Raw genomic sequence first — 26,868 nt, 5'->3', positions numbered from 1 at the left:
CCTCATAAAAGGGTTTTTTGAAACAGCAATTAGAGCAAAGGAAAAGAAAAACAAGTGGGTTTGCTCTTTGGCACAAGGAAGCAGTGGCCGCTCAAAATTTGGAACCTTGGTTTTTTTTGGGGGGTGGGGGGAGGGTCCCTGTTCTCTGCTCCTTAATTCTGTGCAACTTAATGCTCCTCTTTCTTCCAGGCCCACGGTCTCTACTTTGAAAGCTCTGGAGTCCGACTAAAGCACCGCCACCCAAACCTCCGACCGCCGGGGCCGCCAACGCCCCCGCCCCCCAGGCTGGGCCGGGGGCGGGGTTCAGGGCGCGGGCGCAGGTTGCAGACGCGCTCGAGAGGGGCGCGGTCTCCGCCGCCGGGTCCGCCCTGCGGGGCAGAGGTCGCGGGGGGCGAGGCTCCCGGGCCCGCTGCTGCCCCGGGTCCGGAGACGCGCGCGCCCCCCGCCGCGGACGGTAAGCCCCCCGCGACCCCCGCGACCCGCGCAGGTCCTGGAAGCTCTGGAGCCCCGGCCGCTGGCGCGCGGACACACTCCGGGGGTCGGGGAGGGGCGCAGAGGCGCGGGGGCCCCGGCCCCGGCCCCGGCCCCGCCTCGGGGCTCCCCAGCCGCGCTCTGTGCCCTTGCACCCGCCGCTCCCCTTGACGGGTACACCTGCGTGCCCGGCCGGGACCCCGCCCAGCTCGAGATCCCTTCCAGAAAACGCCCCAGAGAGGGGAGCTTTGGGCCAAGCGAGGCCTGTTGGGTCCAGAACGCGCGCCTCCCGTTAGAAGAGCCCCGGGGTGCCCCCCCCCCGAGCCCCGCGGATCCCCAAGAAGCTCCCTCCGCCGAGACCGAGAAGGGCGTGCGCGGACCCTGCAGGAGCCGAGCCCCTCGCTGCACGGGGGTTTGCGGAGAGCTCTGCACTTTTCAGCTCTACTTGTAGCTCGGAGAGGGTGTAGGTGGTGGTGACGTAGGAAATGGGATACGAGCCGCAGTTAAAAACACATCTGTTGACCTCGAAGACCAGAAAATTGCCCGGTTGTGCACAATGTATTCTTTTCTTCCCAGTTTTAACAACAACAACAACAACAACAACAAAAAGGAATATTGGAAAACAACCGCCACCCCTTCCTATACTCCCACGGCCTTAATCCATGTGCACACGTGTTGTTGTTGTTGTTGTTGTTAACATAGTTGCAATTAGAGGTACATGGCATTCTGATTTCAGATTCTGGGGCAAGGGAGGTAAATTACATCCGGACAGAATGGATGTCTTCATTAGTTCTAGGAGGAAGATCTTTCAGTGCATGAGCTGGAAGTTAAAGATTGTATCATGCTTTCAACCTATATTACAAAAGTTTAAAGGATAAAGGACATGAAAGGCTCTTTAAAAAGATCCTTTTGAGACATATAAATGTAAATATATATTCGCATACATTCCTTTTGCATCTTCGTTTCAAAGCCAAGGACAAATTTCTTTCCAACATAGCACTTTGATCTTTATGCTCTTAAGGAAATAACTTTACCATGTATTAGGATTTTGAGAGCACTGGTTTTCCATCAGATATTTTTCAAACCCCTAATCACCATTTAATCAGAGGCCTCAGGGTCTTGCACCTCTGTTCTTTCTGGAATGCTTTTCCCTTGCCTTTGCTTTGCTAGCTCCTCCTTATTTAGATCTTAGCTCATATTCATTTCTCAGCCCACCCCCATACAATGATATTTTATTTTCTTCCAAGCACGCACCACGATCTGAAATTATTAATTTGGTAATTGCTGCACCCCCCAGCCCCCACCGCAACAACAATGTAGGAGACTTTGCTGTCTTACATGCTGTTATATTCTAGAACCGTACCCCCCACTCCCAGTATCTGCCAGGACTGGGGTTTAATAAATAAATTTACTAAAAAAAAAAACAATCTTTGCTACATAGGATAGCCTTGAGAGCACTTGCCGATTGTGACCGTGGAGGAAACATCTTTAGTCTCCTGTCCCCTACTCCCTTGCTTTTATCCCTTGGTGGCTTGGGTGCAGCTGCTCCCAGATCTGCTGGCCCTACTTAGGGCCCCACCCACGGTGACCCAGGCCAGCCCCAGGAAGTAGGCCCTGGAGGCAGCTGGGGCCTCAGGCAGTTTTTTTGGGGCAGGATTTTGGACTAGAAAGTGGCCGGGATTCTCCCCCAGAGGCCTGGGACTGCTGGCCGTGCAAACCCCCTGACCCTTTAGCACTTCTCAGCGCTTGGCTGCGTGCACGAGGCTGCAGGGTTCGTGGTGGGAGCTGCTCGTGAAAAACGCTCTGTTATTGTTGGCCTCCAGGCACAGGGAATAATTAGGGGAGTGACATGCGCTAAAGTGGAGGTCTTTCCCTGTGGGCTGGGCCACGGGACTGCAACTGGCCTGCTTGCTGGCAGAGGCTGTGGATTCCTGCGGAGTCCTACGTGGTTCACTTCTCAGAGGAAGCCTGGATGAGGAAGAGGCTGGGAGTGGGGGCAGAAAGTTTGGAATTTCCCGTGGTTCCTTGGGGATTGATTGTTGTCGAGAACCACCCTGGCCAACAGCAAGGTGAGGTGGCCAGGCCTGCCCGCCTTTCCTCAAGGCCACACAAAGCTCCCAGGGGCTCACGGGGTGCCTGGCCCAGGGCCTGCCTCTCAGATGCCAAGAGCTGGAGTCCAGCCGTGAGGGGGATCCAGTGTTCTAGGAACTGTCAGGTGCCAGAGAGGAGAAGCTTTCCATTGAGCTGTGTAGTTTCCCTGGAGGTGCCTGGCACCTAGGTTTGACGTCAGGGTCCATTCAAGTGGGAAGTGTGAGGATGCCCTTAACACTGTGTTTCGGGCCTGGGTGTGTGTCGGAGAACGGAGACTCCGGAGGCCCACTGCCTGGGTTCAAATCTCGGCAGCTCCATTTGCAAACTGTGAGCATGCTCTTGCCTAGTACCCTGTGCACCTGTAGGGCGCAGGTGGTACCTCCATGGGGTTTGTTGGGAGGGTGAGATGTGGGCATTGTGGAAAGCACTCAGGACAGGACCTGGCTTATAGTAATAGGGTAAGTGCTAAACAAAACTGAAAAAGAAAGTATGGAAAAGGTAACAGTTCCTTCTGGGGGAGGACAGGGAAGGGGCACACTGGGGATTTCAACAGTTACTGTCATTTTTCTTAAACTGGTTGGGAACATGGGTTTCGTTATACTGTTCTTCTTTATGCTTTACACATAATAAATGTCTTAATAACGGTTCAGTATATAATAAAACATTAAAACTGAACACTTAGAGACGCCTGGGTGGCCCGGTGGGTTAAGTGTCTTCCTTCAGCGTAGGTTGTGATCCCATGGTGCTGGGATGGAGCCCCGCATCGGGCTCCCTGCTCGGGGGAGAGCTTGCTTCTCCCTCTCCCTCTGCCCTTTTGCTCTCTCACTCTGTCAAATAAAGCAATAAAATATTTTTAAAAAGTAAATATTGGGCAGCCTGGGTGGCTCAGCGGTTTAGCGCCACCTTTAGCCCAGGGCGTAGTCCAGGAGACCTGAGATCGAGTCCTGCGTCAGGCTCCCTGCGTGGAGCCTGCTTCTCCCTCTGCCTGTGTCTCAGCCTCTCTCTCTGTCTCTGTGTCTCTCATTAATAAATAAATAAAATCTTTTTAAAAAAAGTAAATATAACTACACACTTCAGTCTCCTGTACTGCATTTTAACACACTGAAGACTATTGAGGTATTATTCATTTGCGAGGCGTATCTTGTTCCTGTACAACCTTAAGAGGGAAAACTGTTACTATTTCCAGCTTACAGATGCATAAAGTGAGTCTGAATAAGTTGCTTGAGGTCTGCTTTGTCAAACAGGAGAGGCAGGATTTAAATCAGCGCCTGGGTTCTTAATTGTGTATGGCTTTCTTAATGTGTCACAGATACAACAGGTTGTATCTGAGCTTGAAAAAAATGGAACTCATTGCACACTATGACTTAGCTGTGTGAATTGGGATTTTCTGAATCGTGAAACCAATCAAAACACAGAAATAAGCTGAAAATGGAAATGGCTGAGTGCAAATCACCACTCCTAGCCCTCTACTTCAGAGTTTATTTTCATTGAAACAGCCTCCTTGGGATGCCTGTGTCTCTGCCTCTGTGTCTCTCATGAATAAATAAATAAAATCTTAAAAAAAAAAGAGAGAGAGAGAGAAAGAAAGAAACAGCCTCCTCACAGGTCTATTAATAATAAGAAATGTTGTAAATTTTAATTTTAAATAAAATGAGATGCCACTTATATGTGCTTTACTCTGTATATAGAACATATAAACAATCTTCCTATAAAATATATGTTGGGATTCCATTACAAAAAAGGTCTGTGATGCAAGAAAGAAAAAAGAATATTGACTATCACTGGCTTAAGGATATAACTGAGGTTTAGGAATTGGATGGTGTGTGTTAAATGTTATTCAACAGACATTTATTAAATGCTTTTATGTATAAAGCATTGGGTTAAGCATTTGGGGAAATTAAGAGATGATAGCACAGTTTTATAATCAAACTTGTTTGTAGTCCTTCAATTATGTAATGCATTAGTATACAGTGGACTTTTGAACTATACAGGTTTAAACTGTGGGTTCACTTAAATGTGGATCTTTTGGATAAATACAGTACTGTAAATGTATTTTCTTTTCCTTATGATTTCTTTTGAAATCTTTTTTTTTTAATTTTTTTATTATTTATTTATGATAGGCACACAGTGAGAGAGAGAGGCAGAGACACAGGCAGAGGGAGAAGCAGGCTCCACGCACCGGGAGCCCGACGTGGGATTCGATCCCGGGTCTCCAGGATCGCGCCCTGGGCCAAAGACAGGCACCAAACCGCTGCGCCACCCAGGGATCCCTTATGATTTCTTTTGAAGCTTTATTTGTTTGAGTGAGAGAGAGAGTGTTGAGCATGTGCACTCACAAGCCCATGGTGGGGAGGGGCAGAGGGAGAGAGAACCCCAAGGAGACTCTGAGCTGAGCGTGGAGCCTGGCCTGGGGTTTGATCCCACAAACCTGAGGTCACAACCTGAGCCTAAACCAAGAGGCAGAGGCTCAGCCGACTGCGCCACCCAGGCACGTCCCCTGCCCCATGATTTTCTTAACATTTTCTCTAGCTTGTTTTAATGTAGGAATGCAGTATATAATACATATAACATATGAAATATGTGTTCAGAGACTATATGAACCGTAAGCCAACGGTGTTAGGCCAACGGTGTTAGGCTTACGTGGATTTTCAACTATGCAGGGATCCGTATCCCCACCCCCTGTGTGGTTTAAGGGTCAACTGTACTATGGACTATTTTGAAACTTCTGACACTTAACCAAGCTGAGTGTACAATGGACTATGAAATTCCTACTGTCAGAGTCTTTGGTAGAATTCAAACAAAAGATTAATGATTTCACAGAGTCCCAGCATTTGAGCTGGACTTCAAAGATGGATAAAGACAAGGAGAGGAGTGCCTGGGTGGCTCAGTCGGTTGAGCGTAAGACTCTTGGTTTCAGTTCAGGTTCTGATCTCACAGTATTTGTCCTTTTGTCGCTAGCTTACTTCACTTAGAGGAAAGTCTTCGAGGTTCATCCACGTTGTAGCAGGGGTCAGAATTTCCTTTCTTTTTAAGGCTGAATAATATGCCATTGTATGGACAGATAGCCCACACTTGTTTATCTATTTATGTGGGTATGGACCTTCGTGTTGTTTCTACCTCTCTGTGATCTTGATTAACTTCTTTAAGCAGTTCCTGCATGGAACTTCCCTCCACACAAGTTGGAGATGCTTTTTGAGTTTGTTTTAATTATGTTTGAGTTGTTAGTAGAAAATCACAAACCATATCACTAAATCAAGATGTGAAATTGAGCTCATTCATCTTTAGAGAAAAAATAATTTTTAATCCAGATTTCAAGTCAATTTGGATAGCACTGTTCTTTTTTTTTTTTTTTTTAAGATTTATTTATTCATTTGAGAGAGAGAGAGAATGAGAGAGCAAGCACAGAGGGAGGAAGAAGTAGGCTCCCTGTTGAGGAGGAAACCCAAAGTGGGGCTCAATCCCAAGATTCTGAGATCATGACCTAAGCCAAAGGCAATGCTTAACAGACTGAGCCACCCAGGTGCCTCTGGGTAGCACTAGTTCTGTACTTGATTGTGGGGTGACTTGGTCCCAGGAGCTCACCAAGGATGGATGAGGGCCAACTCAGCAGTTAGCAGTTCAGTGTTGGGGCCTGCTATGCTTTCCTCCATCTTTGTAAAGCCTCAAACTTAGGGGTGGAGGGGTAGAAAAGTGAGGAGGTTGGTTGGAGATCCAGGCCTAGACACCATGGAAAAGAACTGGACTGTTTCCCAGGAACATGCTGCTTTGGGGGCTGCTGTTGTTCTTAGTTTTGAATAGGAGGAACATTGGCAGAGGACTTTGGTGGAATGGAGGTATAGGGAAACCACCAGAGTCCAAAGCTCAGGCCAGCTTCCCACACCACTCTTTTCTCCTTCCTTAAAGACCTTGGTTTAGAGAAAACAAAATAGGTTTTCTGTTTTTGTTTTTAGATTTTATTTATTTGAGAGAGAGAGAAAGAGAGAGCACAAGCGAGGAATGGGGAGACGGCGAAGCAGACTCCTCGCTGAACAGGGAGCCAGACTTGGGGCTCATCCCAGCACCCCGAGACCATGACCTGAACCAATAGCAGATGCTTAACTGACAGCCATACAGGAGCCCCAGAGAAAACAAAATAATTTTGACAGAGTTACTAGGTTGGAATAATTTCAGGTCTAGTTTAATGCATTTCTCCTCCTTTGCCAGCCTTGCAGGCAATCGGTTTTTATCTTTGGAATTTACTGTTTCCCTAGTTGTGTGCCACTGTGCCCAGGGGTGCTGCAGTAAACACGCAGGGGTACCGTGGGATATATTACATTTTTAAGGGAAAAGCAACTATACTTGACATTTGTGGGATGCTCAAGAGCTGCTAGCTGGAGGTGCTCATAGTTTCAACATTAGGTCGTGCTACATTCCTTCCAGTGGTGTCATATCTTTGCGAAGCTGGGTTTTTGGTGCTTGCTGTGATAAAAACTGAGTACCTAATGAAAATCAGTGTGGAGTAGGAGATGAGAGCAGCAGTGTCCAATCTGATTCCCAGGTTTAAGAAGTTGTAAGGTGCCCGATAGGTGTATACAGTCTGTTAATAAGTAATTATACCGTTTAAGAATGAAATAAAAAAATATATATTTTTTCGATTTATGTGTATTATTCTTTCCAATGACCACACAATTGTTAGGACATAAATACTTCATACGTTGTTTGGACTTTAACATTTAATAAATGGAGCTGTTAAGTGTTTCTTTCATCCAAGGGTGCCATTAAAAATTACTGAGACACTAAAGGCACAGTCTATCAAGAGAATTTGGGATTCTTTGCTTTAATTTATCAGAAAATTCCTGAAATACTTACTTTTAAATATATCAAATATGGAGCTGACAGTGAGGTCACAAGAGAAATAAACATGTTGCTTTGAGATTTTTTAAAGCAAATGGCTTTATTTTTCTGATTGTAAAATTTAATAGGTGTGGTTTATTTAAAAAAAATCCAGAAAGGTACAAAATAGAAAACAAAACCTTCATATTTCCCCTCTCTGTTCTTTCCCCTTCCCAGAGGTTACAGCTGTTAACATTTTGGTGGATATACTTCCAGACTCTTCTCTCATGTTTATTTAAAGATTAGATGTTATGCAAAAATTGGATCATATATATTCTATTTTGCTTCTTCCTTTTCAAGGTTCACTGTATCACAGCTATCTTTCCACGTCAACATAAATAGATTTGGAATCACACATCATGCATATACATTTACTTTACACAGATTTACAAATAGACTTCCAAGGGGAAAAAGCCTCTCAGTTCTCAAACCTGATTAACTGGAAGAGGATTCCACTGTTAGGGTAGCTCAACCGTGCCCCCTCGTGGCCCGATACAATATTTAACATTTTTCTTCCAAGATTTGCAGGAAGGCCTTGTAGTCTGATGGAAGATACAAAGGTGAATGAAATAAGACCTGTTTTAGAAACTCACAGTCCACAAGAGGAGATGAAATGTATAATGAAATAACTAAGGGAGGAAATAAAAAGTAATTAGGTACATCATAAGAGAGCTACAGTTAACAATCCCATAGGAGCAAGGGGTTAGTCCGTCTGTGAAGATTAAAGACTTCATGGCACAAGGGCAGCAGTAACTACCATAATAACAGAAAACATTAAATGAGTGCACTTAAGCCAGGCACCACTCTTTGCACTTTTTAGAGCAAAGACGGAACTTCTCTCTTGTAGGCTTTACCATGGGAAGGATTTCGACACAGAGGGGTCACGAGGAGATGGAATAAAGGATAGTACCCTAGGTGGGGGAGCTGCAGGAGCAAATGTGGGAGAGTCTGTGCAGAGAGGACCGGGCCTTGCAGATTGCTTGCAATGAAGTGAGAAAGGACATTAGAAAGAGGCAAGTGCCTCGAATCCCAGGCTAAGGAATGTGACCTTAATTCTGCTGACAGGCAGCGGTGACCAATGATTCAAGTTGTTTGGTCAGGGGAGCAATTTTATTGGAGCTGGACTTATGGAAGATTAAGTTTTCAGCAGGGCAAAGGATGAGAGGCCCATGGTGGAGGGGCCAGCCAAGAGGCTACTGCACCAGTCCAGGCAAGAATATAATGCCGCCTAGAAGAGGTGCAGCAGAAAATGGAAAGGAGACATGAATCAGAGCTTGGTTAGGAAGGCAGCAATGACAAGATCTCTGTCTTGAATTTCACAGTTTTATCACTGGTGTGAAACCACAGTCACATTTGGTGAACTTCGAATGGAGCTCTTCATACCCGATGGTTCATACCATTTAGTTTGATGTGAACTAAATAGATTGATTTGCCAGGGTTCACAGGCTGATCTCTTCCTCCTCCTCCAAGAAACTAGTTATTTTAGAGACACCAGCCAGAGCACATTATTCAGCCTCTCATTTGGTAATTTTGATTGGGCTCAGGTCCTCTGGCAGAGCATACTGTTCTTAGCCATTTGCTACATTTGTGATGGTGGCACAGTATTTAGAGGATGGTGTTACAATACGTTTCTTTTTTTCTAGTGACTGTAAAATCGGAGGCAATTTGCTGAGCCTGAGCAAACAGGGTTTGGATTAGGTCCGAGGGGCTGATTCTAAGGATGGGAGATACCTGGAGATTACCGGAATTGCACGATCAAGGGGGGCTGCGGCTCACTATTTTGTGGTCACTTAAACAGACGAGACAGTTAAGTTAGATGACGGGAGTTTAGTTTGCCTTCCGAAATAATCAATTTTATTTTATTTATAAATGGTTATCAAAGAAATCCTGCCTTTAACATTATAAGCACCCAGTGCAGTGATTCTCAAAGCAGGGTCACCAGTTCATTGGTGAGTACAGGATCCTCTGGATGGGCTCAAGCCTAACCCATAAATGTACAAGGTGTTATTTTATAATAAAAAGTAAGGCACATCAGCTCACTTTTATCTCTAATAAAGCTAATAATAAATGATTCAAATATCTTCCTCCCACTTCTTGGTTATCACAGGCTTTCCTCTGCCTGTGTGGGAGTGCCCCTACATAGTTTAAGGGTCACCGATGTGGAAAGAAGTGATTATATTGATTGCTCTTCGTGCATTTTCCTAGTAACTGGTGAACTTCTCTGCACTTCCTGGGTCCTCTGAAATATTGTTCCCCGAGAAACTATCTTGAGTTGTATCACATCTTAAAGACAAGTGAGTTGAATGAGGGGAAGTTATGTCAGGTGTTCCTGGGGTATCCGGGACCTAGAATTCAAAAAGATTCACATGGCTTTCCTCTCTGAATATTAGGGGATATGCTTTTGCTGGTGGGCAAAGAGGTGTGCCTGGGTATAATATATAACATAATATAATGCAGTTCTTGAATTTGTGGATCACTAATTAACATGCTTGAGCTATTTCAAACTTTGCTGGAGTCATAATTCAAAACTGGTTTGTCATCGGGGTACAGCAGTATCATATTTCAAACCCTATCAGATGATAGTTATGTACTTTATCACTTTTTAACCATTTAAATTACATTGCTGTTAATAGGATATGTGTTTTAACATCGACAGGCGGATTGCATGGTTCATGTCTAGTTGAGTTTTTATGGCTAATTGGGCACATATGTACTAGACTAACCCCTCTCTTCAGAACTGAGGGATTTTACTAAAAATGAGCATATTTTTATTACAGGCAGTTTAGTTTCATCTGCTTAAGTAGTTTCTTAAACATGAAGCATTTTTTCAGTACAAGTGTGCCTTAATGTGTTAACTGTATTTTTTAAATGCAGATTTCTTTCACTAGCTTAATGGGAATTCACAGAAATCATAGCCTTTTAATTAAAGCCAATCTGTTTCAGTGCCAGACATTCTGAAAGATTCCAGTGAACCAAAAAAGAACACATTTCTGCACTGGAAGTGTGCATATGGGAGCCTTCAGAAGCCTGACAGAAATGCCTGATGGAAGGATCTGAAACAGGAAAAAGATTAATAAAAAGAATGTCAGAGTAGTTTTCGGAATAGCTTAAGTAATGTGTGTACTGAAATCATTTTCTACACCAAAGGATGATTTGATTGAAAAACTGTGACTCTTGCATAGTCTTAATGCTATGAAGTCTAAATCTCACTTCAGTCCGTTTAAGCTAAAGAAGAGAGCTACGTTTTTTCAAACCTAAAATTGGTATAAATGACTATTTTCAGAACTAGCTCAAGTGGTCTGACAAGCAAAATTTGGAAGACAAAGGAACGGAATATTTAAAGTTGAAAGGATCCTGGAAGATCTGGAATGTACAGTCATTGTAAGGTCGTCATGGGGAAACACAGGATACATTCGGGTACAGTTTGGTCACACAGAAAGAGCCAGGGACCAGAAGTCAGATGCACTTAACTCTCTGTGGACTGGACCAGTCACTTAACGCTGCTCTATTTCTGTTTCCTCCGTTGTAACACAGTGATTATATCCACCATAACCATTTTGTGATTATTGTGAGGATCTTAATGAGCTGCTGGGGATAAAAGCTTCTGGAAAAACCATGCTAAAGTGTCATAATAGTGGAATCATTTCTGTGGCTTTGGGTAACCATGGCCAGGCAAAGGACATGTTTTATTTGCCATGGCCTCACGCAAGTGCCTAGCACCTGCCTGGTGTAAGGAAAGGCTCCATAGACAGAGCTAAATGAGGAAGAAAGGAAGGAAGGAAGGAAGGAAGGAAAGAATAGTTCTCTTTGCTCTCGTTTTATATTCCCCCTCAGAGACTTGGGCCAAAAAAATAAAACTAAATGTGTGGTTTGGGATTCTTTAGAGTTTTACGCAGGTGTACTGGGCTGGTACCCATCCAAGTCTGAACCACATGTATAAATACAAATCGAATCTGGTGGATATCCTAGTAGGACATGTGTACAGGATGTGAGGTGGGATTTCTTTCTGTGGTATTAGATTTGGCAGCTAGGACCGTAGTTGCAGATGCAACATTTTAAAGAAAGCCGATGACAGCGTGCCCCCTGCTCCTTCCCTTACCACCCCCCTCCCCCACTATGGGGCAGCCTGCTAGGTCCTCCTACTTCCAATTGTTGACTCAAACTTTCTTTCTCATCCTGAAGGCCTTTTCTGGCGGTTATGGGGGAAGCAAGAGAGGGCAAGTCTTCTTGGCTGCAGCCTTTTGGAGCAACAGAGCCTTGGGGGGGGGGGGCGCGGAATTCCTTCAACAAATTAAATGAGGGGAGAAATCCCTTCTTGCTTGCAAGAAGGGAAAACTGGCTTTAGGTTCCCTACTGGACATCTTCCTGGGTAGCGGCCTTGCAGATTTGTCCCCCCCCCTGCTTAGCAGAGGGGAAGACTGGAGGAGGAGGCAGGACGCTGAGGGGCTGGCTGCCACGGAGCCTGCACGTGCGCTGGCAGATGTGGCCAGGATGCCCAAGTCTGTCGTGGTCAGGTGCACGCTCTGGCGCAGGGCCTGTTGGGTTTGACTCTCTTGCTGGTTTTCTGGCCCAAAAGGGTAGCCCATCAGGTGAGGAAGCATTTCGAAGAGTCACACTCCCAGCTGCAGCCTGCTCTGCCGGGGAGGGAGGTGATGAGGTTTAAATTTGAGTCGCACTGACATTTGAAACTGAACTAACTGGCCCTAAGTGACAATGACCCGGAGGTGACAGAGCACTTGCCTGAGACCCAACTCCTCCAATGGTGAAGGGAAATTTGACAGCACGCAATAGAAAGCCGTGATTAGAAGATCGAAAACAAAGCCAAACCGAGACAGTTCGATGTTTTGGGGCCCTGAGCAGAGACTTTCATGAAGTTATTACATTAATTAGAAACTGTCCTCATGTGGTTTGACTCCAGTTGCTTAATCAGAGAATCCAGACTCCAAGCAGATAAGACCTTAAAGATCATTCTTTCCGGGCCAGTAGATTTCAGATGGTGGTGGGGGCAGCCTGCAAAGGTTGCCCGGGACCCCTGGGGGTGGGACGAGGATGGGTGTAGATGAAGGCCAGTAGGGAGGCAGGTGGATACGCTGAGAAGGTGGGACTTCTGATTTCTCTCCAGAAAGAAGAAAAAGTTTGCTTTTATCTGCTTTATACTTCAGGCTTCATTGCAAGATTACTTTTGTCCAAAGGGTTACCCAGTTTAAAGAAAAAATTTCGGGCATCCCTGGGTGGTTCAGCGGTTTGGCGCCTGCCTTTGGCCCAGGGTGCGATCCTGGAGTCCCGGGATCGAGTCCCGCATTGGGCTCCCTGCATGGAGCCTGCTTCTCCCTTCTCCTGTGTCTCTGCCTCTCTCTCTCTCTCTATGTCTCTCATGAATAAATAAATAAAATCTTTTAAAAAAATAAAGAAAAAACTTCCTTATAATCTAATCCTCTTAATTCTGAGATTAATAAATTGAAGTTCACCCTGGGGAAGTGACCAGCTACAGGCCGCAGAGCCTTGAGCGGCCGAGTCAGGACACAGGTCATCATTGAGTTCTGCCCCCCTCCCAAACCGAAGGGTGGCATTAGCCTCATGAATTCAAGGCACATTTATTAAGCAGCTACTAGATAGAGTCATGCAGTAGGTTTTTTTTTTTTTTAATTTCTTCTTCTTCCTAAAAGATTAATGCAGTTACTGCATCCATTTGGTGCCTTTACTGCCGGAAAAATAACAGCCAGCAGGGGCTTTCTTGGGTTACCTCAGTAAGAGATCTCTTCAAGTCAAACACTATTAACTTTAATGAAGCGGCTTTGATGGTGGGGAAGAGACAGCTGACACCGCATTTCCCTAACAATAAACCACTCTGACAGATAAAAACAAACAGGCTCAAGATAACATATAGCATTTCGGAGAACAGGGCCAATAATGAATGTAGACGGATGTGAGCCCGGCTTTCCTCTAAAGCTGTGTCCCTCCATCTGTTGTGGAAACTTCTAAAAGGCAAGGCAGGGTGATCTAATCCGGCTTTTACAGAAACCACTGCCCGGGTTATTATAAGGATGGCCCTGGGAGGAGATTTTAAATAAACTTAGTCCCACCCTGGGCTCTTTCTGAAGACCCTCGTTGCTCCATGGTAGGTATTGCATCTGAGCACTGATGTTTGGTTTTCCAGTGCTAGCAACTGTGGTAAATATGCTCCTCCACCTTCCTGGCCACGGGGTGGCCTACCCTGCTGACGTCCTCTCCATGGGCTGTGCGCTCTCAGCTGCTGGAAGTGAACCCATGACCCGTGATCACATATGGGGCTGCCATCCTGGCAGATCCTGGCAGAGAACTTGGCCTAAAACACCACTGCAACAGCAATAAAACCCAGCCGGTGGGGACGCCTGGGTGGCTCAGCGGTTGAGTGCCTGCATTGGCCCGGGGTGTGATCCTGGGGTCCCAGGATCGAGTCCCACGTCAGACTCCCTGCAGGGACCCTGCTTCTCCCGCTGCCTGTGTCTCTGCCTCTCTTTCTTTCTCTGTGTCTCTCATGAATGAATAAATAAGATCTTAAAAAAAAAAAAAAGGAAAAGAAAAGAAAAAAGAAAATCAGTCAGTGATGGGCCAGGTTTGATGGTCATGCCTGTGGGATGCTGCAAAGAGGAGGATGGTGTACAGTGCAGAGCTTGGGCATGGTGTGGTCATTAGTCATCAAACCCAGATTTCGGTTAGACTATGATGAGTAACAAATATTACTTTACAAAAAGCACATTTCAGTTCCCCCCACCAGGCTGTCATGTAACAAACTACCCCGTAGGGTGTGCTTTCATTGGGGGCTGTTTTATGTGGGCAGTGGGGGAGGGACCATTATCATTGTATTTGCAGATTTTGAAGTCATTTTCTCCATGTATTTTCTCATTTGATCTTTACAACCTTCCTACTGAAGTAGGTTGTTGTTAATCCCATCGATTTGCCCAGGGTCATGCAGGTAGTGAACGCCAGAGCCAACACGGGATATGTTTCAAGGCTTATTCTACTGGGATGGAAAACTCTGAGCGTTTCTCTCTTTCTCTGTTCGGAGTGGGGTGTGGGGTGTAACAGCCAGCAAGGAGAGTTTAAGGACACCCGAAATTATTATTAAAATCCACTGATGGGGGCAGCTCTGGTGGCTAAGCGGTTTAGCGCTGCCTTCAGCCCAGGGCCTGATCCTGGAGATACAGGATCGAGTCCCACATGGGGCTCCCTGCATGGAGCCTGCTTCTCCCTTGCCTGTGTCTCTGCCTCTCTCTCTCTCTCTCTGTGTGTCTCTCATGAATAAATAAATAAAATCTTAAAAAAAAAAAAACATTAAAATCCACGGATGGGGCACCTGGCTCAGCGGTTGAGCCTCTGACTTTGGCTCAGGGCGTGATCCCAAGGTGCTGGGATTGAGTCCCATATCGGGCTCCCCGCAGAGAGTCTGCTTCTCCCTCTGCCTCTCTCTCTGTGTCTCCCATGAATGAATGAATGAATGAATGAATAAATTTTTTTAAAAAAATGAATGGAGACTAAAAATAAGGGATGCTTTAGGGCCAAAGTGGATTTGCAGGCTCTTCTTACCCAGTGTTTTTTATTTTATTTTATTTTATTTTATTTTATTTATTATATTTTATTTATTTTATTTTATTTTATTTTATTAATTTATTTATTTATTAAGTAGTCTCCCTACCAGCTGTGTGTATGTGTAGGGGGGGTGGGGGCTTGAACTCAGACCCCGAGACCTCATGCTCTAGGGACAGATCCAGCAAGGCGCCCCTCCCCGGTATTTCACCTGCCCAAGGAATCACCGCGGAATGAACCCCAGGGCGTGGGTGGAGGGAAGGGCTGGGGGGACAGCATCCTCCAGGGTGGGGCCGGAGAGCCGGCGGAGGATGCGGGGGGATGTGATCCGACTTGGGGCTCCCCCCCCCCCCTCCCGGGCCCCTCGGCCTCCGGCGCTCCCCGGCCGGGTGAGCAGCTAAGAATTTCTGAACACCACCGAGCTCTGCCCTCTAGTGGCTCTTTGAGAAACATTCACGATCCCTTAAAAAAAAAAAAAAAAAAAAAAGAAAGAAAGAAACAAAAAAATCCTAGAAAGGCAGCGTTTAATGCTACCCCCAATTTAAAAGAGAGTGGCCAGGGAGCAAGATGACCTGAGAGCGCAGCACCCCTGCAGCCCCTTCCTGCCTCACTGCTCCCCCCCTGGCCCTTGATAAGTTTAGGAACCGTGCACATCAGTTGAGAGTATTGTAATTTAAAAAAAAAATGAAGCAACACATCCCTAAAAACAAAACTCAGTTGGGATTCCCTGTTCTTGCTCAGCCCAGGGCCTCTCGAGCCCTTTTACTTGCAGCCTCATTTGTTTACATCGCTGGCTGAGTGCAGGGTTGCATCTCCAATTGCATCAACCTCCTCTCGCTTTCTTTATGAAACATCCCTTTGGCATTTCTCACCCTGTGCCGAGCATTCCTCTTTTCTTGCGTGTTGAGAAGAAAGCGCCTTTAGGAGCATAGGCGCTTTAATATTCAGTTTTCTCCATGTCTTCAAAGTGAGGACAGACCTTAATTTATAGGGCGAGCTGAACTGTGTGCTCTCTTCCTAAGGTTTTTAACTTTACCCTTAAGTTGACTCTTGCCTACTCGGTGACCTTGCACCCTAATTTTTCCGTTTACTTCCTGTACTGCATTTGAAGTGCCTATAAATCACATCTCAGGTCAGCCCTTTCCTTAACATGAATAATATTTGTACACTCGCTGTGCAACACAATTTTACAACAATGCCAATTAATTTTTTTGGCAGTCTAGACTTTCATTCTTTTTTCGTTTTCCTTTTCAAAGCCCTATTGAATTTCAAGCCTCTCTCTTAGCTCGTAGCTTTAATGCACTAACTTTTCACCTCTCGGGGCATATCTGGAAAACATCACACGTGAGGTTCTAGTGGGCTGACCCAGTTTGATGTGGGTGCAAAAGCAGAATCGGGCCCAGAGGCAGGCTGTGATGGTGGAGGTAGACTGGGAAGGAGGGAGGGGTGGTGAGATAGGCCGGGGTGAGCAGATTCTCACCTGGTGCCTGGGTTGACCACTAACAGGTTTCCTGCCCCTGCCCCCTCCTCCCCCTCTTCATACGACCCTCTTGTAATTAAAATAACATACTTTAATGATCTCGTAATCATTGGTTTGTTTCCAGAAGCTATCAGGTTGTGTGTGGAAAAGTCAGTAGAGCAGAAACAAGATCCACTGACCTCATCTCCCAAGCCACGGAGGAGGGAATTTCAGCATTTGGTGCAAGGAGGGTAGAACCAGATAGAATTTTTATCTCAATCATATCTTCTACAAGCCTCGCTTTTTATGATAAACTCTGGCCATTTCCCTTCTTACCATTCCTCCACGTTGTGAAAATCACTCAACTGTAGTTTGTACCCATTTTTTGTTTGTGTCCTTACGCTGTGTGTGTGTGTGTGTGTGTGTGTGCATTGAATGTCCTCTGTCAGAGGGTTTAGAACTCTTAGTTATATACGCCGTTTCATAGTGTGAAATTCCTGGGGCCCTGCTCAGGCACTCAGCAGTATTTACAATTCTGTGGGAACCCAGAACTTCGGGGTATCGTACCTGCCATATAATCAGTACTGTGGTCCAATTTGCCTTTCAGGTGGATGTAGCAAAATGTGAAGACAGAGGGCCCTGCGGTTTGGTGACTTCCCTGTGTGATGCTGGGCGCCTCACATATCCTTCCTAAGCCTTGGGTTTTTTTCACCTGTAAAATGGGACTGAGAGTTACACAGGTTTGGAATATATGAGGTGATTCATATAATGCACTTAGCAGCAGATGATGCTCCATCGTATTAGTTCTTATAGTTGCGAAGCTGGAGGATCGATTATAGGAGATCAGTCTGTAGGGTACAGACATGGACTATGGGCTCAGGAGGGCCTGCGTCTGGACTCCTGACTCGTAGGCATCATTAACTCAGTGACTCTGGAACCTCATACAACCAACGAGCCTTTGGGTTCTCTGCCGAAAGTTGCTATCCTATGCTTCCAGCCCAGGGCTGTTGGGAGGCCTCGGTTCGATGCGGGATGTACTGTGTGTGGTACAAGGCACTTAACACACGTGTTAGGCAGCTTCCCGTCTCCAGATCTTCTGAGATGCTGTGTATGGTCTCCAGGAGGCATTTCACCCCTAGTTTTGCTGGCTGTGAGTCAGAGATAAAGCCAAAGGGGTCTATTAGAACAACACTGCCCCCACCCCATATTAAAAACAACCATTGGGCAGCCCGGGTGGCTCAGTGGTTTAGTGCTGCCTTTGGCCCAGGGGGTGATCCTGGAGACCTGGGATTGAGTCCCACGTTGGGCTCTCTGCATGCAGCCTGCTTCTCCCTCTGCCTGTGTCTCTGCCTCTCTCTCTCTCTCTCTGTCTCTCTCTCTCTCTGTGTCTCTCATGAATAAACAAATAAAATCTTAAAAAAAAAATTAAAACAACCATTTAACACTTTCTTTCCGATATCTTAAAAAACCCAGGAGCCCTTGGCTCTGAGGTTTAGAATACAACTTCCACTGAAACAAAGACTGCTGTTCTGTTAAAACCAAATGAATGCGTGTGTTGTTAGAAAACAATGGGTTGAGAGTTCTAATCCTGCTGTGGGAGAACACAACTGCCTGGCTGGGAAATGAGGTCACCACGTGCCTGGGGTCTAAGGATCTGGTCGGAGAGACGTCAAGGCTGGGTCCCTTCCGTGTGCCTTAGCCTCTGGCTTCTACCTCCTACCATAGCTCTGGGTGGGATTTTTGCTCAAGGGTCCCAAAGGCTTTTTTTCTTTTTTTCCTTTTGTAAATAAAGAATTCAGTTTATAGTCAGTGCTTCCTGGGCGTTGCAGAGGTGAGGGAAGGGGTCGTCCATGGACATGGGAGCCGGACACGAAAGATGCTCTCTCTGTGCAGACATGGGGCTTGTTGGCTCCACGGGCAGGTCCGTGAGAAACAGCAACACCCACTTTGGTGCGAGCAGTCTGTTTTCTGCTTACATATACAGACTTGATTTATAATCCCAGGCCGGACAGCATCTGAGTCTAATTACCTGGGTATATGAAAGTTCAGGAGATCTCAAACGAAGTTTGCAATTCAGGGATGCGCTTTACCAGAAGCAGATGGAAAAAATAAAACACTTTAGTTTATGACTATTTTTCTATTTGGGGGAAGGAGAAAGAACAAAAAGAGTTGCCAAATTGATCCTTGTCAAGCACTAATTAAATATTATTCATGATTAATTCTGATGTTGATGTATTCAGTGTTTTAGCGGTGTCATAAATATCTGAAAGAATGAAATAACTCACTTTGTGTAGCTCTAATAAATCATGCATACCACAGTTCCCACGTGGCCTCATGAGCCAGCCCCTTATTATTATTATTTTTTAAGTGCATACACTTGTTAGTGACTTTTATGGAATATTATTAGACATGCGAGAAAATAATTTCCTAATTATGCCTTGCAGTTGCCATGTCATTCAGTTAACAAATACTTTTAAAATTACAAAGAATGAACAGTTTCTATTGTTTAGAGATAGATACTGAAATATTTACAGATGACATGTCTGGGATCTGCTTAAAAAAAATACAAGTTGTCTGAAAGAGGGGTGAGTGGGTGGGAATATTAGATGAAACAAGAGTAGCCATGAATTGATAATACTTGAAACTTAGTGATGGGTCCAGGGGAGTTCATTATAATATCTTCTATTTTTGTGTGTTTGTGAAATTTTCCATAATGAACTATTTAAATGATTTTTAATGATTTTTCCTTGGGAAGGAGCTCAAGTTTATTTCTCAAGGAAAGTTAGAGTAATCAGTTTTTGTTGAAAGCATATGTTCCTTTAATTACAAATCATGAGTCAGAACATGTTACAAATCCAGTTTGGGGCTGATAGACATGATGATGATGACGACGATGAGGAGGAGGAGGAGGAGGTGGAGGCGGCAAATACCAGTCATAGCTTCGGCCTCATTGAACATTTGCTGTGTCCCGAGCACTGCACTGCATCCATTACACCTTTATTTAATCCCTGAGATAGCTATGCAGGTTAAATGTTTTTATCCTTACTCTGTAGATGAATAAACTGAGACAGAGATGAAATGACTTGTAAAAGTCACATGCTCTATGATGGAATTGAGGCATCCAGGGCCCAAATCGAATTCTTTCTTTCTCTTTTTTAATTTATAAGGAGATTGCATTTAGTGGGACTGTTGGGCCGGAACCATGAATTCAAGTGATTTGAGCAGGAAGGGACCTTAGAGATGCTCTAGTCAGAGATGGCAAACGGATGACAGGCTTCCTCCCCGCTCCTGTGGCCGTGGTGGCAGACACTGCTGATGGATTGTGGCACTTGGCTGTGCTGGCTCAGAATCCCACTCAACCTCGTGCTCCAAACAGGTCAACTGGCTCAGAGTTGGCATTCCTTTAGAAAACGATTCATCATCTCTCATCTCTCTGACCACCTCAGCAGATGGGAAAACTGAGGCCTGGGCGAGAGGCAGGCCTTGCTCAAAATCTCACGGGTCATAGGTGTCAAAGCGCTCGTTTCTCCTGGCATCCGTCCAAGGCTCCTTCCACCACAACATCCCAGGCTCCTTCCAGGTCAAACTTCCTATGATTCTCCATGTGTGAACACACGAGAACTGCTTAGAACAGTGCCTGGTACATGCAAAGGACTGGATCAATATTGGCTATTATTATTATTATCATCACTGTGTGTTACAAAGAGGCCAAATGTAAAATATGCCAACTCTAAGATGTAAGAGCTGTGACTCAAACCAGGTCAGCTGGCAAAAGCCTCTGCCAGCTTCCTAAAATGGTCACAGAGCCCCGGGCAGAAACTGGCCCAACAGCTGCAGCCCCAGGCCCCGGGGCCCCCTGGCAACACAGACTGCTCAGCCTTTGCTCCCCAGTCACTGCTCCTCAGGAATGTGCATGGAGAGCACCATTCCGAGGGCTCTGTCTGCTGTAGATTGATGATGTAAAGCAGCCGACCTTAGCACTGCCTTTGTATGGCGCCAGCAGCACCCCACCAGCCTCACCTTGTCCAGGCTCGGCAGCTCCATAAACTACCCGGCTGGCTCCATGAGTTCCTGCTCTGATATGGCAACCAGATTTAGGCTTTGCTCCTAATTGTGGGTCTCTCTCTCCTCCTCTGAAGACTTTTGAATCATTCGATGACTTTAACCAACATTATTTCCACCACTCCCAAGCAGGATTCTCGTACATACACAAAAATGTCCAGCTGCCATAGTCTTTTATTCTTCGGTGGTTTCGTGGGTTGGTTCTGCTTTCCCCAGGAGCTTGGGAATAATGCAGGTATTGTGAGTGGAATCTGTTTTTTTTTCTTTTTTTTTAAAAAAAATCTGTGAATTAAACAGCTAAGAAGCCCATGTAATTTGTGTGACAAGTGACAGCTTGTGTGAAAATAACTTACCCATATCCTGTTACACATTTGCATCCATTATGCCGGGTAAAGCTGTATGTCACTGGTAGACCATTAAGTCGTAGTCACCAATGTTTTCCTAGGTGAAAGGGTAATTATTTTTGCTGTTTGTTCATAATTTATTAATAGTCAGTGAAGAACATTAGGGTAAAGGATTATTTCAAACAAAGTGACAGATCAAATGTGTGGAAGGCATAGTGATCTAGCGGTTGATAAGAAAAGCTATTAGTGTAAAGATAAGCTTTCGTTTGGGATCTGCATTTGCTACTACTGATTGGCATTTCAGATAAAATAGGTGCGTAGAGAAGACCGAATAGAAACTTAACGAGAACACCAGTAAACAGTTTCGCTTTGGATGAAATCAGCTGTGTTCTAGAGTAAAAGCTAATTTCCTATGATGTTATATGCATTATGTAGCATTAGTATGCAGAGTGATTTTAAGTGGTGCATGAATAATTTTTCTTTAAATAGTTATGTGTCTATCTTAAATGTGCTAGGAAAATAGTATAAGTTATAAGACACATGATTTCTTGGATTGTTAGTTATTTTGCTTACACTGAGGTTAAATTAGCTATTTATGTTTTAAAAAGTGAGTGAAAGGAAAGTAAATCAAAAGAAATAAGCCAATAACGTAAAGCTCAAAAATTGAGATAAGGATATGCGAATTAATGATGTTCAAAGAACATTGGACTACAGACTGGTCGGAACCTTGGGATTAGTTTCTGTTCACTGCGGATGCCCCCCCATCCCATGTCTTGACGTAACATGTCTTAAGTCGAAACCATCTGGAGCTTTCTTACAATCTTCCACCTTTGACTTGAATTTTCAGCATAATATTATTCTTTAACTTGTGAGGCAAAGAGCAAAACAAAACATGGAATGTGATTCAAAGCAGGGGTTGGGTGGAAGTTACTGGATTTTTCTTCTGAGTGTAAGATGAAGAAAGATGAAAATCTTGAGTGTGTGATTGGCTTGAAGATAAGCTGAGGTCTTGTCCCAACTCTGCCACTAACTTCCTATTTGATCTTTGGGATGACTTCAGCTTTTCCCGACCTCAGTTTCCACATCTGTAAAATGAAGGGTTGAGTTGATCTCCAAGTTACCCTCTGGCCCTGACTTTTTGACTCACTCAATTCTGAGAGGTAGGAAAAGTGAAGCCACCCTTTGTGGTCTCATGTCCTGGGAAATTTAATGTATTTCTTAGCCTTTGAAGAGGGCAGTACTAGCATCAGAAACTCAACTGATCTCTTAAGAAGTGGCTAAATAACTTCCTTAAAGGCGATGACACTTTGGCATGTGAATTTGGGTGTGCGTGTTAAAGTTAAACCCAGTCCCATTTCTTCTTCATCACACACAGGATCTTTTTGGTAATGGGTGTCCCTCACCGGACTCAGGGAGAGGGTCAAAGATGATTCCCAAGTGAGCAGAACTCTGAAGCTGATTCTCGTAAACATAGAGGAGGTTAGAGGAATGGGAAAGAGAGCTCAACAGAGAGAGTAGCTCGGACTAAGACCTGGAGAAGGAAAAGAACATGGTTCATTTAGGGAGATGCAAGGACTCACGGATACAGCCCACGATCGTCTGTGCCAGGCACTGTGACGAGTGATCAGGACAGATGGTTGTTTGGTCAGCCTGCAGCACGTGGTGGTGGTGGTGGTGGTGGTGGCAGGGAAGGCGTGAGACATTGGACAGTGGGACTGTCACCCAAAGGGCCTCACGAAGAGGCCTCGGAGGCCTTGCTGAGGACTGAAGAGTCCGAGCTTCCAGCAGCCTACTGCCCACCGTAAGCAAGCAGTGGTTAAGGGGTGCCTGGCTGGCTCCGTTGGAAGAGGATGTGACTCTCGATCTCTCTACTTTAGGTGGAGAGATTACTTAAAAAGGGAGTCTTAAAAGAACAACAAACAAATGCCTTTCCTAAAAAGAAGAAGAGAAGAGAGGAGGAGGAGGAGGAGGAGGAGGAGGAGGAGGAGGAGGAGGAGAAGGAGAAGGAGAAAAGGAGAAGGAGAGAAGGAGAAGGAGAAGAGAAGGAGAAGGAGGAGAAGGAGGAGAAGAAAGCTTTGAGATCAGGAGAATTGTGGGAAGGATGGAAGCTTTGGGATGTACTTGCCTTTCTCCAACAGCTCAGGCCCTGTTGGGGCCTTCCCTGTGAGGGAATCTTCCTGAATCTGATCACTTGAAGGCCCCCTCGAGCCTCTAATGATAAATGTCCTTGTCCTTCTAGCCGGAGGCAGGGAGAGGGACAATGACTGTGCCTAGCATGGGTGCCCACTGTGGTCTCAGATGCTGATTCACAAATCACTTTTTTTTGTTTTTTGGGGGGTTTTCTTTGGTGAAAGCTGACTCTTACCTTTGAGCTTCTTGCATGGACAAGGAAACACAATCTCAGGAGGTATTTCTGTGGATTAAAAAACATGGGCGAGTTTCTTCTTGCAAAAATTCTTCACTTTGTTGCTAATTTGCGCAGACCACGTAAGTACCATTCTAGAGACAAGCTGCTTGTTCCTTCTGCTGATTTTAGACACAAGCAGCCTGTTCCTTCTGAACAAGCAGATCTGGGTAATGCACTGCCAATTTGGTGAAAGTACAGCTTTGGAGCACAAGAGATTTAGGGCTGAGCTAGGCACCCAGAGGTGGGCACGGGTTTTCTACTTCGTTCCTTTACGGAGAGAGGATATAGAGAATCTGGGCATGCAGCCTCCTGCAGTGACTCCTGTCTTCTGTAAGTGAACCGTCCTTACTCTTAGAAATCAAAACACCACTAGCCGCCTGGGCCCTGACATGAGCACTGGCTGGGGTACCTCTGGCTTCCTGGTTTCAGGGGGAGGCAGGCAGGGGAGAAATTAGCAGGGCTTTGGCAGGGGTGTTACCATCGTGCCTGGGACACATCTTGAAAACCCAAACCCAGTATTCCATTCCATTCGGGTTCAGCAGAGGGCTCCTTGCTGCTTTGTGGCTGCCTTGGAAAAAAATACAGGTGACATCAGTTTGGACATTGAGTGTGATTCAGTCTTTGCGAGGGTAGCCACAGCTGCAGTGATGCCTCCTAGGCACCCCCTGTGTAATTCACAATGGACATAGGTTTGGGTCTGAGGGTATAATAATCATCCCTCTCAGAAGGCTCCTTCTCAAGTCCGGATCCTCCAGCATCATTTCTGGTTGGTTCACTGTGGTTTATGGAACTAGGTCACCTGTAAGTTGTAGGTTCTGGTCCCCTGAGCTGCAGGTTCCTTCTCATTAGAATGCACCTAGGATCCTGTAGTTTGAGTTATTCTGTATTGACTTATTCCTTCACATCCACAAAGTCTAATTTTAGTGCAACTAAAGACCTCAGTGTAAGCTATTTTTGCAGAATAGCTCACGGTCCTGTGATGTTAGAGAGAAGGCAGGTCCATGAGCACACCTGCCTGGACTCTAATCCGGGTCCGCTTGCCGGGTAGGAAAGACCCTTCATCTCTGTGGCTGACGTTTCTTCTTCTCTAGGGTGAGAGAGTTGAAGCGATATCCAAGTCTCGGTCGGCTTTCAAATTCTGTGATGTTTAAGCAGTAGTTTAGGAGCACTTTAGAAGAATCAACTGGAACATCTCACTAACACTGGGAATTGCTAAGTTGTGGAGACATGAGTATTTTTATTCTTCTAAAAACTGGTTTTGTAGCTGTATGCACTAGGCATTAAAAAAACATGATTAAGCAGTTTCTACGTATTGCCTTCTCATGGAAGCTAAAGGCTTTTTTCTTTTTTAAATTAGAAAGTGTGTTTATTTTTCTTTTCTTCATATATATATATTACATATAAAATATATAGTTCCTATGCCTGGCTTATGGTCAGAAATATGGAGGAGACCTTTAAAAGGTACAGGTTTCCTTAGTAACTCCCAGACTTATAGAATTAGAATATCTGCATTAAGGCCCAGCAGTCTGTATTTCAAAACAAGCAGAGAGTCCAACAAACTCCCTGGGTAATTCTGATGAACAGCCAGGTTTGGGTTAAGCCTCTAAGTTAGCGGGCATTGTGCGATTTTGGTGGAGTGCGTTTCTGATTCCTGGCTCTGATTCTGATTTCTCATTTGAGAAGTTTTGTAGTGCTCAGGGTAAGTCCAGGGTAAGGTAAGTGCTCAGCGTAAGTCCAGGGAATCACCTGGGTTATTGACTAGCTAATGTATAGGAGAGGAAGCGCAGGCCTGTACCAAGGACGGGGATGATTGATTTTTCCAGTCTGTGCAGGTTGATCATTTGGCTGCGTATCATATCCTGTCTCTGGTCCCCTCGGGTCTCCCCGTCTCCAGGGCCTTCTGAGCTCCCACATGTGTGCCTCTTCATACAAGTCAATAATCCCATCCTACTTGGATTTCTTTCTTTCAATTTGGGGTAACTGTTTTGTTGAGATATCACTGAAATACAATTCATCCATTTAAAGTAGATAACACAGTAGTTTTAAGCATATAAGTACAGTCATCTCTTTTCTTTTCTTTTCTTTTCTTTTCTTTTCTTTTCTTTTCTTTTTTCTTTTCTTTTTTCAATCATCTCTTTTCAAAGAAACTGTATTCAAGAGCTGCCATTCCTCTATCCCCCACAGCATTCCCTACTGCATCCCCAACACCAGGCAACCGCTGATCAGCATTCTGGGATTCATATAATATGGGGCCTTTTGTACTTCCTTCACTTAGCATGTTTCCAAAGTTCATCCATGTAGCAGTGTGTATCAGCACTTAATTGCCTTTGACAGTCAAATAATATTCCATTGTATGGATATCCCACATTGTATTTATCTATTTATTCACTGATGGACATTAGGGTTTTTTCCACTTTTTGGCTATTATGTGTGTACAAATTTTTATGTGGCTATATGTTTTTATTTCTCTTAAATACATACCTAGGTAGAGTGTTGTGGGCTATATGGAAACTTAATGTCAGATTATGAGGAAGTGCCAGCCTATTTTCCAAAGGGGCTGCACCATTTTACATTCCTGCCAGCAGGATAGAAGGGTGCCAGCTTCTTGTCCTTGTCAACACTTGTTCTTTACCTCTAACAAAAACAGCCATCTAATGAGTGTGGAGGGACACCTCATTGTGGTTTCTTTTCTTCATTTTTATTTATTTTTTTTAAAATTTTTTTTAATTTTTTATTTATGATAGTCACAGAGAGAGAGAGAGAGAGAGAGAGAGGCAGAGACACAGGCAGAGGGAGAAGCAGGCTCCATGCACCGGGAGCCCGACGTGGGACTCGATCCCGGGTCTCCAGGATCGCGCCCTGGGGCAAAGGCAGGCGCCAAACCGCTGTGCCACCCAGGAATCCCCTTTTCTTCATTTTTAAAGAGGATTCCTACCAAATGCAAAGTATTTAATTCATCTATGAAAGGTCTTAAAATCGAAATCAAAATGAACTTTTGATTGTTCATAGTAAATAAAAAACCCTAGAAAATAGAGATACACAAAAAAGTAGAAAACCGAAATCACCTACAATCTCACCACTTAGGGAAAACCAGTGTTACACTCTTGAGCATCTCCTTTTAGAATTCTTTTTTATGCAGTATTCACTTTTAAGAGGAGAATTTGGTAGGCTCAGTGAAACCAATTGGTAGGATTACGGAGGAGATATTTTTGAGCAAGACGAACCCTGACCTTTCCCTTTCCCATCTGAGATGAGACCAAGGTGGGGCCTCTTGGCTGCACCCCTGCAAAGGTCCAGACCCCAGCAGTCTGGAGTCAGAAAAATATGTCTAGCAATGTAGCTGTCAGCAGTCACTGAATAAAGGTCCCTTGCCACGTAGACTTTGAGTAAGGCCTTGGGGGTGTGGGCTGGAGGTGACAAGGTTCTCTTACCCTGAACCTAAGAAACGTTTGGCAAGTGCTGTGAGAGGCATACTTTCTTTTCTTAAAACATTGATCATGGGCAGCCCGGGTGGCTCAGTGGTTTTATGCCACCTTCAGCCCAGGGCCTGATCCTAGAGACCTGGGATCGAGTCTCACCTGGGCTCCCTGCATGGA

At 45.1% G+C, this 26,868-nt stretch overlaps 1 protein-coding gene across 7 annotated transcripts in view; it reads left to right on the top strand.

Annotated features, from left to right (window-relative positions):
* Positions 1–218: 218 nt before the first annotated feature.
* LOC112930601 (uncharacterized) overlaps positions 219–26,868 on the top strand; it is a 171,356-nt gene continuing 144,706 nt past the window's right edge. For 5 of the 7 annotated variants that reach the window (XM_072759060.1, XM_072759059.1, XM_072759061.1 and 2 more), the window contains exon 1: positions 288–454. The gene's annotated coding sequence lies outside the window, so the exon portion shown is untranslated. Of the gene's footprint in view, positions 455–26,868 lie in introns of all 7 variants that reach the window. The other 2 variants (XM_072759062.1, XM_072759064.1) reach the window with 2 other exon arrangements.

This window comes from Vulpes vulpes, chromosome 5 (assembly GCF_048418805.1).
Source record: "Vulpes vulpes isolate BD-2025 chromosome 5, VulVul3, whole genome shotgun sequence".
NCBI lineage: Eukaryota > Metazoa > Chordata > Mammalia > Carnivora > Canidae > Vulpes > Vulpes vulpes.
This window is presented reverse-complemented; position numbering and strand designations above follow the sequence as displayed.